This window comes from Alligator mississippiensis, chromosome 1 (genome assembly GCF_030867095.1).
Source record: "Alligator mississippiensis isolate rAllMis1 chromosome 1, rAllMis1, whole genome shotgun sequence".
Lineage (NCBI taxonomy): Eukaryota > Metazoa > Chordata > Crocodylia > Alligatoridae > Alligator > Alligator mississippiensis.
This window is the reverse complement of record NC_081824.1, coordinates 451,815,590-451,829,999: the sequence shown is the minus strand read 5'-3', so window position 1 is coordinate 451,829,999 and position 14,410 is coordinate 451,815,590. Positions and strand designations below refer to the sequence as shown.

At 54.2% G+C, this 14,410-nt stretch overlaps 1 non-coding gene across 1 annotated transcript; it reads right to left on the bottom strand.

The window, feature by feature from the left end:
- Nucleotides 1–1,030: 1,030 nt before the first annotated feature.
- LOC132247941 (U2 spliceosomal RNA) lies at nt 1,031–1,217 on the bottom strand. Its single transcript, XR_009459327.1, has one exon. It is a non-coding gene; the product is annotated as a U2 spliceosomal RNA (small nuclear RNA).
- Between the last annotated feature and the right edge of the window lie 13,193 nt (nt 1,218–14,410).

Genomic DNA, 14,410 nt, shown 5'->3' with positions numbered 1-14,410 from the left:
CATTTTTGCTGGGAGTTCGCATGACAAGCTTGCTGGTCTTGACCTACCCTGGGGTTCCCACCACCTCTTGCTCCCATGGCCTGCTCCCCTCAGGTACCTGACCTTTTCAAAGCACTGCAGTCCTGTGGGTCTCTGCTCCATTGATCACCCTCATGTCTGGCCCGGATCTTGCTCTGCTGTCTTCTCCTGTTCTGCCATCCTCCTGGGTCCCTCTTGGGCAAGCCAGGAAACAGCTGGGTTTCACCCCGGCTGCCCTGATATGAGCCTTCAAGACTAGCTGCCCAGGGCCAGAGGTGGATCAGGGCCAGGGGCCGAGGGGGCCTGATGAGTGAGGTCAGGTCAGAGAGGACCAGGGCTGAGGGTAAGATGGGCCCTGGCCCACCAAGATGAGGCCTGGCCATGGCAGGGCCTGAAGGCTCTCTGGATGGGGCTGTGGTTGGGTGGCAGTCCCACAGTGCCTGGTTCCCCTGCAGGAAAGCCACAGTCAGTCAGTCAGTGGCCCTGTGGGTGGCATTGCAGGTGTGTGGTGGGGTGGGGCATTGTAGGGCACAGTTGCATTTCTGGGGCGAGGCTTCCTGGCAGGCAGGCAACCAGTGAGGTGCTGCCTGTTCCTTCATTCCTGCCAGTCACATGCCTGCTCGCTCTTGGGGTTGGCTATTTGTGTATTGGCTTGGCTTTCCCCCCCTTGCTCCTCTTGCTTTGGCTGGTGCTGGTGATTTCTAATGCTCAACGAAGGCAGCGTCTTGTCTTAGGTGGCTTTCCTGGAGAGGCTGGGGGGTAGGGAGGGAGGCCGCTATACTTGTTGGCAACAGGGGCTGCCCCAGCCTGCCATCTGCCAGACTGGCAGGGAGGTGAGTGTGCACCCATGCATTGGCCTAAGCCCCTTCCAGCCTCCCTGTGAACTGGCTGGCCCCAATTTGCATAGGGCCTGACCACCCCCCCCCCCAGCGGTCACCCAGGAGTAGTGACTCAGGCCCCAGGCCCAGGCCTGTGCTGCTCTTGGATCTGAGTGGGGAGTTCCCCTAGTAGGGGAGCAGGCATCTGGCTCAGCAGCACTGCAATACTAGGCTGATACCTGGAGTGGTTGAAGCAAACCTGGAGGCCCTCTCCCTGTGCCAAGAATGCTTTTAATGCATCAGTGTTCCCATCAAGGATGTTATCAGCAATTAAACTGATAAGAACAGATTTGAATTTTATTAGTGGATGTTAAGAGTTATGAACCAAAAAGATGACAAAGCCAGTAAGGAAATATAGACCGCCTGAGGGAGGGACTAACAAAAGAGGGTTGGGGGATGAGGAGGGGAATTCAACTAGGTTTCAAAAAATATGATGTTATCCAACTAAGCCAGGGGGTGGGGACAGGGGAGGCAGGGGGGTTGCAACACCAAGACAGAGGAGAGATGCACACAAATCAGTACAACGGTCTGTAATGGAGAGAGTAGGCTGAAGACCGTTTCCTCAGTCAATATATAGAGTCTCATTGCAGGGTTCCTCTTCCAGTGGACCGGGGTGGTCCATTTTTGAACCTTCTGCTCAAAGTCTATCAATTGCAGCACCAGGTTCAGGTGGTCCCCTGAGTCCAGTCCAGTGACAGTCGGTCTGGGGGGTCGGAGTACTGGTGATAGCGCGTGATGTGCTCCACGTAGATGTCGTGGGACCAGTGGATCATGTCTGATGCCATGAGGCAGGGCATCAGTTTGGCATAGGGGTGGGAGATGCAGCAGGCACGCAGGACGATCTCATTGCTGGGATCCCAGGGTCTAAGCGTTGCCACAGTGACCACATGGACTGTGCTGTTATAGCCACGGCCTCTCAAGATGTTGGCCAGCGGGGTGTACTTCTCCCGCTTGTGAGCCCGGACATTGGTGAAGGCTTGGCGCCAGTTCTTGAAGGGGATGGTTACGTCCATGATCGTGCCCTTCTTGGCCTCTTCGCTCATGCTGATTGTTGGGTCACATCTGGCTCTCAGGCCAGGACAGTGCGGTTCACAGAGATCTCCCCCGCTGTGGCTGGGATGGCCCTCACCAGGTGGTCCTAGACAGTGTTGTGGTGGAGCTGCCAGGCTCTGGCATGCAGCTTGCAGCTGCACAGCACGTGGGGGAGGGTCTCCGCTGTGTAGCCGCATCACTGGCATCTCTTGTCCCAGTGGCCAAAGTGGACGGCCCCATTCAGAGGCAAGCAGTTGAGGCGGGCGCGGTACAGGAAGTGCCAGTCTGCAAAGTGCATGACACTCCTGCTGGGTATCAAGTCATTGCTGGAGTCCCACTTCAAGGTGATGTCAAAGACCTTACCCTGGTTGGGTTTGGCCTTCAGGTCACCGGCATAGTTGTTTCGGTTGGGGTCCTTCAGGAACCGCTCCAGGAAGGTCCTCATGCAGGGTGTCACTGATGCGGTCGGCATGCAGGGCTGGTTCCAGGGAGACTCTTGGCACTCCTTGGTTCAGATCCAGGAGCAGCCAATGTGTTTCTGAAGGCGGCATGTGGTGTTGCGGGCTCGGCTCCACGGTGCTGCAAAGTCCTTGCTGTCTCTGCTGAATTCGCCCTCCAGCGGGCCACTGAGGAAGGTCGCCAAGTTGCATCCAGTTGGCTGTCTCGGGATCCTCTGTGGGTGATCTCCTCCAGGGTGCTGGCAGCAATGACATTTTACCATGGCATCTGGGCAGGTCAGGAGGCAAATGGCATAGGTGACCACCACCATGTTGCAGAGGTCTCCCATGAGGGGGATGTTGTCACCTCCCTGCCAGTAGGGTATGTGCAGGACCTCGTTGCTGGCCTTTTAGTGGCAGGTGCAGTTGCTTCTTGAGCAGCCACTGGATCTTGGCATCCGCTTTCTTGAGGAGGGTCTTGGGGACCGCCGAGCCTCTCGGGATGAATACGACGTGGGGAATGAGGAAGGTGTTCCCTGCTGGCCCCCTGGCAGAAGATAAGTGCTGTGATGAGTCCAGCTTGCAGGCATCCTGCACAATCCCATTGGTGGCATCTTGTGGTATCTGCTTGGACCAGTGCCTGGTGGGCGTCTCTAGGTGGCAGTAGGTCTTACTATCACGCAGGTGCCTCATCTCTGTCCTGAGCTCTGTCCTGATCCTGGCCCTGGACTGTGAGGCTGGAGTCCAGGATGCGGCTCTTCTGCCTGCTGTCCATGTGCAGGGACGTGCACTTGGTGACGTTGAAGCGCAGGCCCATCCACTTGGCCGCCTTGGATATCACGTCCAGCATCTGCTGCAGCTGGGTGGCATCAGGGATGAGGAGAACGAGACCATTGGTGTTGGGCAGGACACTCAACTTCTGGCCATACAGGTGGAGCCTGCTGGGGCAGGCTGTGGCTCAAAGGAGCAGTTCCATGGCTAAGCTGGGGCTGAGGGGGCAGTCCTGTCTCACCCCCAACTGGATGAGGATCTCCGTGGTCTCTACGTCAGTGGCACAGAAGGTCGTGGTGCATCCATGGCAGAGCTCTCGCACCACGATGATGCCACCCAGTAGGCCCAGCTCATGGAGGGTGCTGAAGATGTGGTGGTGGGGCATGGAGCCGAAAGCATTGGACATGTCCAGCCACACCACCGCATGCTGCTTCCTGGTCCTCTGGGCATTGTCCACTTCGATGGTTGCAGGATGTGGGGCGGCGGCTTCTGCTGCGGGGTAGAAGACCCTGCTGAAGTAGTTGAACAGAGTCTCTGGGGGGACCTGGCAGAAAGCTGACGGTCCCTCCAGGATCTCTCTCAGTGCCTTGGGATGGTTGGTCCAGTAGAGCTTCTGGAGCTAGGAGGCTGGTGCCGGGTCACAGCACTGTCACCTGGGTTGCCTCTGTGGCTGCAGTCTGTGGTCTTTGGGTGGCTCTGGGATCTTCAGTGGGCCAGCGGCGTCGGGTGGCCTCGGGGTCCGGGAGGAGGACTTTCTGGTTCGGGCATCACGTCTGGTCGGGGATCCCTGGGCTTAGACCTGTGTGGTGGCATCTCTGGGGCAGGCCTCTCCATCAGGGGATCCATTGGACCAGACCTTCAGGGGGTTGTTAGCAGGGTGGCTGGTCTTTGCATTGTGGCTTGGGTCTGACAGGCAGTGGCAGCGTGCCAAGTCTTCTCTCGGCTCCGTGGCCTTTGTATTCCTTGTGGTGCTTCTTCAGGAGCTTCAGGGTCTCGTACTCGGTGCCACAGAGGGCGCAAAAGAATGCTAGGCAGAGCTGGTGGAAGCGACGTAGGTGTTATTGCATGTCGTTGTGTGACCTGTGTTGTCTTTGTGGGTGGCAGGTCGGGCATGACAGCTTCTCGGGGAGGGGGAAGAGGAGGAATATGAGCACTACCCTGTCTGCACCTCCCCCTGGGTCATCTGTAGGGGTATCTGGTGTTGGGGGTTCGGGGCTCCTCCACCAGGGGAGGGAGGGAGGGAGTCTTGGGGGGGGGAGGGGTCTTCCTTGGGACCACCAGGGTCTGCGGGCCATCGCTGCTCAGGGTACGCTGTTAGCACCGAGGGGCTGTGGGAGTTTGGAGGGGTCTGCCGTTTCTCAGGGGGCTCAACCATTGTCTGGGGAGTGTCCTCGGGATCCGGGGTCCTCTGCCGGGAGGTGGGTCTTGTCAGCTGGGGTTCTGGGCTCAGAGTCCCTCTGCCTCTGGGGGTCAATCAATGGCCGGGGGTCAACAGCTGCCTGTCGGCATCCCAACGTTGTGGGGGGGGTTTGTCACCAGCTCGTGTTTGCTGGTTCACCCTCCTGGGAGGGTCCTCTGTGATGCCTAGTCAGCGGTCCGCCCTAACTGGGGTCTCCATGCGTGCCTTGCAGGTTCTTGACAATGGATCGAGACGTCCTTGGGACCTGGGGGTGTTTATCCATGTTCTGTCCTCGGAGCACAGGTGTTCCCCTACTCCGACTGAGGGAAGACCCAAGGTCTTCAGCTACTAGCCTGAGCCAGGATTTTCACGTTATTGGGTAAGGCAAACCGCAAGACCCTTCAGCTACTCATCTGAGCGGCGCGGTCGCTTGTACGTCCGGAAGAGCGCCGGTTGCACTAGCAGCACTGCCTTCCCTAGCTCGTCATGCCTGACAAGCACCCATGCTGCACTGGAGGAAGGAAAAGCAAGCTGCTAGTCAGCTCCCTTCTTATTGCTGTTGTTCTGGCAATCCACCAGACTGGGTTGGTGCTGGTCCTGCAGAAAGTGCAATAACAGGCCAGTGACAATTCATTTTCCCATATCTCTTCTTGAATCACTTTAAATCTTCTCAGAACTCTTCATCTTTACAAATAGTCTTTTTCCTTTTTCCATTTGTTCCTCATTTCCTTCATATATATAATTCCTTTGTCTCATATTCCCCGTTCTTATTTATATACAATCCATACATTGACTTTTTTCCCCCTTTTAATGTCATCTTGCATCTTTCCCCGCTTTATTTCCAGTTAACACTTTTTTTCGTAATGCATCATTTGTGATGCAGAATTCAATGTTTTGTACTGCTGTCTTCCCAATTTTTTTTCCCCACCTTTTCCATTTATCTCTCTTCCCTGATTCCCGACACTTTTCCTCTCCCTATCTTGGCCGGATGAAAGAAATTCCTGCCACCAAACGCTTTGCCACACCCTATTCCCTTCACTTTTTTGTCCTTCCCCCAATGTAATCCTTGATATCCTAGCTGTGTGCATGCCCTTTCCGGGAAATATACTCCCTTCCCTACCAACAAACATTGCTTTCTGTAGTGCCACCCTCATTCCCATCAAGATCACCAGTACTTCCCATTGCCTCTCTCCTCTTTTAACCAATCCATACACTGCACTTTCATAGGATTGGGCACAAAGGGTATCGTATCTCCCTTTAGAAATTCCCCTACTTTTCCCCACACCTCTCGCAAACGCACACTCCCAGAAGATGTGGTGAACCATTTCTTCCTGTGGGCAGAACTCTCCAGGGCACCCGCCCATCTCACCAGACCCCATCTATGTAGTACTTCCCTTACTGATAATACCCGTCTCACTATACACCATGCTACTTCCCCATGAACCCCTTTCCATCTTTCATCTGCTATTCCCTTCCACACCTCTCACCTGTTCCCATGTCGAATCCCTCATGTTTGTTAATCCATCTTTACCCCTAATTGTTTTGAAGATCACCCTTGCTTTTTGCAGTCCCTCCAGCCCCAATTTTTCCAAACCCTGTGCTCTTGCGAATGCCGCCAGTCTATCCACGTGCTGTGATGGTTTCTCTGCCCACGTTCCTGCCCATCTTTCTCCAAATATCCCCCATGCCCTCAGAACTCTGCCTCCTCAATACTTTGCAACCTTCCCTGCTATTTCTTCCCCTTTTCATGCCTCCCTTACTAATGCTGCCACCCCATGCCCATATACAAATGTTTCAACCTCTAGAAAACCCCACTGCCCTAATTCCCTTGCTTTATAAATCGCGCTATGTGCTCCCCTTTTTCCCTTTAGTTCCCCAGTAAAACGCGCACAATTCCTTTTTGTATCTGCCTTGCTTGTCTGCACAATGGAGGGTGTACCCACCCCATGAACAGAAGGGTTGGTAATATGACTGATTTGATTTAATTTTAATCTTCCCTGTCTTTTTCCAACCCTTTTCTCCCCCTCTTTATACAACAATACTATTACCCCTTCTGCAAACCCTTTCCCCCTTCCATCATTTCTTTAAACACTTCCTTTTATGTCTGTCCCCAACCACCCCCAAAATTTTTTGTAAAACTCCCCTGGTATCCCATCCACCCCTGGCACTTTATTTGTCTTCATTCCTTTCAGACGCTCTTCTATTTCTTCTGTTAGCTCTTTCTCCAAATCTTCCCTTTCCTTTTCCTTCATTTGCTGTATTTCTTCCCCTTCTGCCATCTCTTCTTCCTCTTTTTTCCCTTTTACTATGCAGGTCCTTATAGAACCTTGTTACTTCTTTTAAAAGATCTGCTTCTGCTCCTTTACGACCTGCCCCCCTTCCATAACTATTTCCTTCATTTCTTTCTTCCCATTCCGAACCGTCTCTGCAAAACATCCACTCCACTCCTCTCCTTTCTGCACCCACGGTGCCCGCGCCAGAAATATTCTTTCCCTTCCTCTCTGTTCAAACCACTCTTCCACCTTCCTCCATGCCATCCCCAGTTCCTCTTTTACATCTTCTCCTGCTTCTGCTTCCTTTACTAATCCTTGTACTCCTTGCTGCTTCTGTATCAAACTGTGCTTTGTCTGCTTTGCTCTTCCCCCCCCCCCCCTTCCTTCCTAAACCATTCTTTGATCCTTTCCTTCACCATTACCCACCACTCCCACTTTGTTTCAAACTACTTTTTCAATGTTCTCCATCCCTTATATTCTTCCACTAATTCCCTGCATCTCTCTCCATCTTCTAGGTCTTTCAAAATCAATTTCCATACCCCCTTCCCCGCTTCCCCTCGTCCGATCTCCACTCCTAAGATGTTATGATCCGACATTCCCACTTCCCTTATCTCCTTTTGCACCCTCAATCCTTCTGACATAAACACAAAATCTATCCCTGATCTTCTCCTCCTCCCTGGCCCCATCCTTGTACAGACAGCCTCCCCTTTCCAAATACCTTTCAGTCCTTCTTCCTGTGCCCATCTCCCTAGCAATCTCCCTGTCCCATCCAGTTCTCCCTCATGTTCTTCCCCTACCCTGTCCCCTTTTTCTCTGATGCAGTTGAAATCCCCCACCACAACTGTCCCCCTCCCCCACAACACACTCCCAGTTTCTTAAACAAACCCATCCTCTCTCCTGTCACCCCCAGTGCATACATGTTCCAGATGGTGACTGTCTCCCCTTCCCACTCCAGCACCATCTTCTGTACCTGCCCCTACACCAGCACTTGTCCTTCCCCAATCAAAATTCCCACCCCCAGGTTTTGGTCCCCTCCTGCTCCCGCCCACCAGGAAGGTCCCCACTGCCACTGCTTTCTTAACAAGCTCCACTCTCTTCCCCACCCTATCCCACACTCCTGCACACACAGCACTTCTGCTTCTGTTGTTTCTAGTATCTTTTTAATCCTGTCCCATCTCTACTTCCTCAACCAACTCCTCACCTTCCACAATATTATTCTTCGTGTTTTCCTCATCTCCTTACTCATGGATGACCTTTCCCTTATGCCCCCTTTCCTGCCCTGCCCTTCCACCCAGTGACCTCGTCTCCCTCATGCCCGTCATGTGAGCTATGTTAACGATTGCCGCCAGGCTCAAATAACCCTCTGCTCCTTTGCTCCCTTCCCCCTCCCTTCCAGGCTCTGTTCCCCTGCTGCGGGTTCTCCTGGGTGTTTCCTCCCCCCGCCTTGTCTCCCACCCCTTTCCTCTTCATCCTCTTCCCATCCCTGTTTTGTTTTCCCTCCCTTTGCCCCTTTCTTTTCTCTCTTTGGCTTCTCTGTCCCACTCGCTGCCTGCCCCAGCGGGATCCCCTGACTCCCTCTTGAGCAGGACTCGTCACTCTTCGAAGCTGGTTGTGTCCCTGCCTGTTTCCTCCTTCTTTCCTGCCCTCAGGCTCCCTCTCGACCACGATTTTCAACCGTGGAGGTGGCCAGTCTCTCTCTAGCTCTTCCAGCATTTCTAACCCCATTGCCAGCTCCAGCCCCTCCCCTGCCTCTTTCCCCACACACAGATGCTTCCCTGTGCTCTGAGACCTCATTAGCAGATATCCCTGACTCATTGTCTGCCTCCATCTCGCCCTCTTGAGCTTCTCTTTCCTTCTCTCTTGGTTTTTCGCCTTGTTCGCATAAGAATACAGGCACTCTCTATATGTGTGCCCCTCTTCCCCACATGTGTTACACTTCATCTGTTTCTTGCACTCGTTTGCCCTGTGTCCCATCTCCCCACATTTGAAACGCCTGGTTTGTGCACAGAAAGCTGCAATGTGCCCTCCTTTCCCACATCTACTGCATAACTGTGGCTGCCCAACATAGTTTGCGTAGCCTGTATGGGGCCCTAGGTAGAAGTTTGATGCTGTGTGTCTTACTCCTCCAAAATTGGGGTCCTCCATTAATATTACTTTTGCTCTCCAGGACCCTGTCCAGATCTTGTGGGTGGAAAGAGTTATGGAAAAATACCTCACCCTTTGCACTTGGCCCCCAAGCATCTTTCTACATCCTCTCTTTCTAATTCATGGTTAAACGTTCTCAGAAACAGTACTCTCTCCTGTTTCAAACCGCAATCCTTTCCATTTCACTTCTTTTGTAAGTTGCCCTTGTCTCTCCCAGAACTCCTCATTGGCTTTTCTTTCCAAAAAGTTAACCCCCAAACATCAGAATTTTCATGAACAATCCCAATGCTTAAATCTCTAGGATTCAGCCCAATACCTTTAAGCAATAACTTCTCCATAAACTGTGTTCTTGTGAGCAGAGTCGCTCCTTCAAAGCCTTCTTTCAGTAAGAATACTTTACTTTATTAACAAAGTATCAAAAACGTATAAAACACAAAGCCCAAACAGAAATCACAAACTATCATGCAATCCATTTTACAAACTCGAGCAGTTTTCCCCTTTTACACCTATTCTAAACATTTCACATCTATTACTGTCGCTTTTCCCCTCCCCCACAAAAAAGAAACAGCTATTAGTGCATTCCCGCCCCTTTTTTTCCCCCCTTACTTCTGCTTTTTTAACATTTACACTCACTCTCTATTGCATCTAAAAATACATAGTTCCAACACCTTTATACTCCGAAATCTCCGCTTCATTCCCATTATACATTTCTCCATTTGCTTCCCCCTCCTCCCTCTTGGTCAACCTCCTCCAATCGATTCCTTTCCATTTCTTTTTCTCTTTATTTTTGTAATATCGCAACTCTGCGTACATCAACTGAACGCATTCCCTTGATGTAAAATATAAACCCTTCTGCACTAATAAACACCTCCCTTTCCACACCGCACCCGTGTACATGACAACAGAACTCTTCTCCCACTCCTTCTCCCTGTGACTTAGCAACCCAGACATTGCACCTTCAAAAGTAACACACTCTCTTTTTCCCCCCCCCCCCCCCCCAGCTGCTTTCCAAAACCTATCTACTTGCTGCCACACCCTCTGTGCAAACTGGCACTCCCACACCACGTGATCTATCACTTCTACCCCTGTGCATATTTTCCTCGGGCACTTCGCCTAGCGAATTAAGCCTCATCTGCTTTGCTCTGGCCTTACTGGTAGTATCTTCCTCAACACCCGCCATGCAAAATCTTCATGCTCTCCTTTCCACACCCTCCCTACCTGTGCCCATGACAACTCCCCAATATCTGTCATCCCATCCTTTCCCCTGCTCTCCCTCAACATCCTCTTTGCCTCCCCCAACCCCTCACAACCTAATCTGGCCAACCCCTTTGCCCTCAAAAAGTTCCACCCCCGTACATACCACCTCGCAGGGTTTTTCTGCCCACAAACCTGTCCACTGCCCCGCCCCGCCCCCTGTGTAATCCCAACCTCCTCAGATACCTCCCTGCCCAATACTGACAACCCCCCCCCACTTTCCCTCCCCTCCTCCATCCTTGCCACCCGCACCACTGTCTTCCAAAAATGACCATAAACAAAAGCCTCTAACTCTGGTAACCCCCACCCTCCCAACTCTCTTCTTTCTTATACAGCTCCTTTCTCACCACCCTCTGTCTCTCCTCCCCCCAAAAATAAACACACTTCCATCTGTACCCGCCTTACCTGTAACCAGGCTGGCGGGTACACTACTGCTACAAACAACACTGTTAGCAGTAACACTTGCTTTGCCACCCTGACCTTCCCCCCCAAAAACAACCCCCGCATCCCCCCCATAGCCCTAATCCTCTCTTCACCCTCCCTCTGACCTCCTCCCACGCCTGTTCCCCTTTCCCCTCCACATCCATGTGCACCCCCAAAACTTTTATCCCCCCCGCTCCACCTTCTGCCCTTTATCCCCCAAACCCCTCCACTCCCCTACTGCTAACATTTTCCTCTTCCGCTATTTACCTGGGATCCCACTGCCTCCCCATGCTCGCTAATCCTGTCTACTACCCGCCTCACCGATCCCTCATCCCAAGCCACAAATGTGATGTCGTCCATATACAATGTCACCCTTAGCTCCCCTCCCCCTGGCCCCGCTATCCCCCTCGCCCTTTTCTCCCTTCTAACCCACTGTGCCAGCGGCTCCATCCCACAGACAAACAACCCTGGAGACAAGGGGCACCCCTGATGCACCCCTCTCTCTATCCTAAACTCTTCCCCCAAAAACCCCTTCAACACCCTACTTCATGTCCTCCCATACAGTGCTCTCGCCCACCCTACAAACTTCCCTGGAAACCCCGTTGTTTCCAAAACTCCAAACACAAAATTGTGCGCCACACTGTCATATGCATTCTCCAAATCCGTGCTCCCCATCACCACCCCCTTTTCCCCACACGTATTTTAACATGTCCCGCAACACGCACTCCAGCGAGCTGCTGAGGAAGGTGGCCCAGTCACGTCCGGTGGGCTGCCTCCCGATCCTCTTGTGGGCGGTCTCCTCCAGGGCACTGGCAGCGATGGTACGTACCATGGGGTCTCCCATGCTGGGTATATTGGCACCTCCCTGCCAGTAGGGGATGTGCAGGACCTCATTGCTGGCCCTTAGTGGCAGGTGCAGCCACCGCTTGAGTAGCGGCCGGATCTTGGCGTCCGCCTTCTTGAGCGGGGTCTTGGGGACCGCTGAGCCTTTCAGGATGAATTCGACGTGGGGGATGTGGAAGGTTTTCACCGCGTCTGTCTTCTGCCAGGGGGCCAGCAGGCTCAAGTCCAGCTTGTGGGCATCCTGCATGATCCCTTTGATGGCCTCTTCTGGCATCTGCTTGGCCTGGTGGCTGGTGGGCGTCCCCAGGTGGCAGTAGGCCTCGCGGTCACGCAGGTGCCTCATTGCCTGGCCCTGGATCGTGAGGGTGCAGTCCAGGACGCAGCTCTTCTGCTGGCCATCGGTGTGCAGAGAGGAGCACGTGGCAACACTGAAGCGCGGGTCCATCCACCTGGCTGCCTCAGATGTCGTGTCCAGCATCTGCTGCAGCTGGGTGGCATCAGGGGCGAGGAGAACGAGGTCCTCAGTGTAGGCCAGGATGCTCAACTTCTGGCTGTACAGGTGGAGCCTGCTGGGGCTGCCTACCATGGCTCGAAGGAGTAGTTCCATGGCTAAGCTGAAGATGATGGGGCTGAGGGGGCATCCCTGTCTCATCCCCATCCGGGGGGCGGTCTCTACAGTCTCTCCATCAGTGGCGCGGACAGTCATGGTGTATCCATGGTAGAGCTCTCACCCCAGGTGGATGAGGCTGTCTGGTAGGCCCAGCTCATGGAGGGTGCCGAAGTTGTGGTGTTGGGGCATGGAGCCAAAGACGTTGGAGATGTCCAGCCATGCCACCATGCACTGGTTCCTGGTCCTCCAGGCCTTGCCTAAAGCTACCTGGAGGGTGAAGTTATGTTTGTAGCAGCCCTCCATTGACATGAAGCCCTTCTGCCTCCAACTGCTGGCCCCACCAGTCACTGCCCAGTCTGTAAAGCAGGCCACCAGGCAGCTGGCGTACAGCTTGGTGATGGTGGAGCACAGGGCGATGGGTTTCCAGTTGTCCAGGTCAGTCAGGTCTCCCCTATTGTGGATGAGGACCATGATATCCCTGTTCTAGGTGGTGGGTGTGTGCCAGGATTCTCTGCACCTGTTAAAAAGAAAGAAAGAACAAGGCAGCCTGAGTCATGTTTTTTGGGAAGACTATACTTGATACTGTCCCTGCCAGGGGCAGTGTCCCTGGTCCTCTTGAGGTGGGTTTCCACTTCCTGTGGCATGAAGGTGTCCTTGAACCTTTCTGCTGGGGGGCCAGTGGTCAATGCTCCAGCAGTTGCAGGGCGTGGGGCAGCGGCTTCTGCTGGGGGGTTGAAGACCCTGCTGAAATAATTAAACAGTTTCCTGGGGGACTGGGCAGAAAGCTGAGGATCCCTCCAGGATCGCTCTCACTGCCTTGGGACAGTTGGCCTGGTACAGCTTCTGGATCTGGGAGGTTGCCACTGGGTCATAGGGCTGGCACCTGGGTTGCATCTGTGGCTGTGGTCTGTAGTTTTGTTGTTGTTGCCCCCGCAGGGTCGGCCAGGCCAAGCACCCGCTGAGAGCTCCTCTGTGAGATGGGCCACCAAGGCCTTGAAGGTGGGGGTCTGGGAGAGCTCCACCAGCCAGAGGGTTTACCATGAGGTGGGCTTCCTTTGCTGATGGGTGGGCTCTACACCTGGAGATCCTGGCATGCTCAGGAGCTGGGAGGATCCCAGTGGCTTTTCCTCCAGATGGCCCTGGGATCCTCAGTAGATCAGGGGCATTGGGTGGCCCCAGGTGTCGAGGAGGAGGGCCGTGTGGTTGGGGCATTGCGTCCAGTCAGGGATCCCTGGCCATAGACCTGCGTCATGGCATTGTTGGGACAGATCTCTCCACTGGGGGCCCCGGAGTTCTGGTCCAGTGGGGTTGTCAGTGGGGTGGCCAGTCTGGGTCTTCGCACCATGGCCTGGGTCTGACAGGCCGGGGCAATGGACCTCGCCAGCATGCCGGGTCTCCTCTTGGCTCCATGGCCTCTGCATCCTTTCTGGTGGTTCTTCAAGAGCTTCAGTGCCGCAGAGGGCATAATAGAATGCTAGGTGCAGCTGGTGGAAGTGCCATAGGTGCTTGTGCAGGTCACTGTGTGATGGCAGGTTGGGCATAGCAGCTTTGCAAGGAGGGAAAGGGAAGGAACGTGAGCACTGCCACGTCTGCACTTTTGCCTGGGTCATCCATCGGAGAGTCTGGTGGCAGGGGGTCCAGAGCTCCCCCACCATGGTGGGGAGGCCCTCGGTGGGGGGGGGGGGTGTTTAGGACCACAGCGGTCTAGGGGCCATTGCCACTTAGGGCCTGCTGTCATCGCTGAGGGGCTGTGGTAGTCCAGAGGGATCTGCCATCACTCGGGGTGCTCCACTGTCATCTGGGGGACTTTGGGATCTGGGGTCCTCTGCCTGGAGGTGGCTCTTGTCAGCCAGGATTCCTGGCTCTAAGAGTCGCTCTTCCTCCCGGAGTCTGCCGCTGGCTGGGGGTCCACCACCATCTGTCAGGGTCCCGACATTGCAGGGGGTGCGTTGGGGTTCATTGCCAACTCGCGTTCGCTGGCTCACCCCCATGTGAGGGTCCTCCATACCCCTTAGTTGGTGGTCTGTCCCAGCTGGGGGTCTCCTGATGTGCCTCAAGTGTACTTGTCAGTGGATCAGGGCCTCCTAGGGTCCTGGGGTGTTTATCCATGTTCTGTCCTCAAAGTACAGGCGTTCACCTACTCTGACCAAGGGGCGATGCCAGGTCTTTGGCTACTAGCCCAAGTCAGGGTTTTCGCATAATCTGTTCTGGTGAACGGTAAGACCCTTTAGCTACTCAGCTGAGCAGTGCTGTCGCTTGCGCAACCGGCACTCTTTCGGATGTCTTGGTGGCACCGCCTTCCCTAGCCCGTCAGCACTGACAAGAAC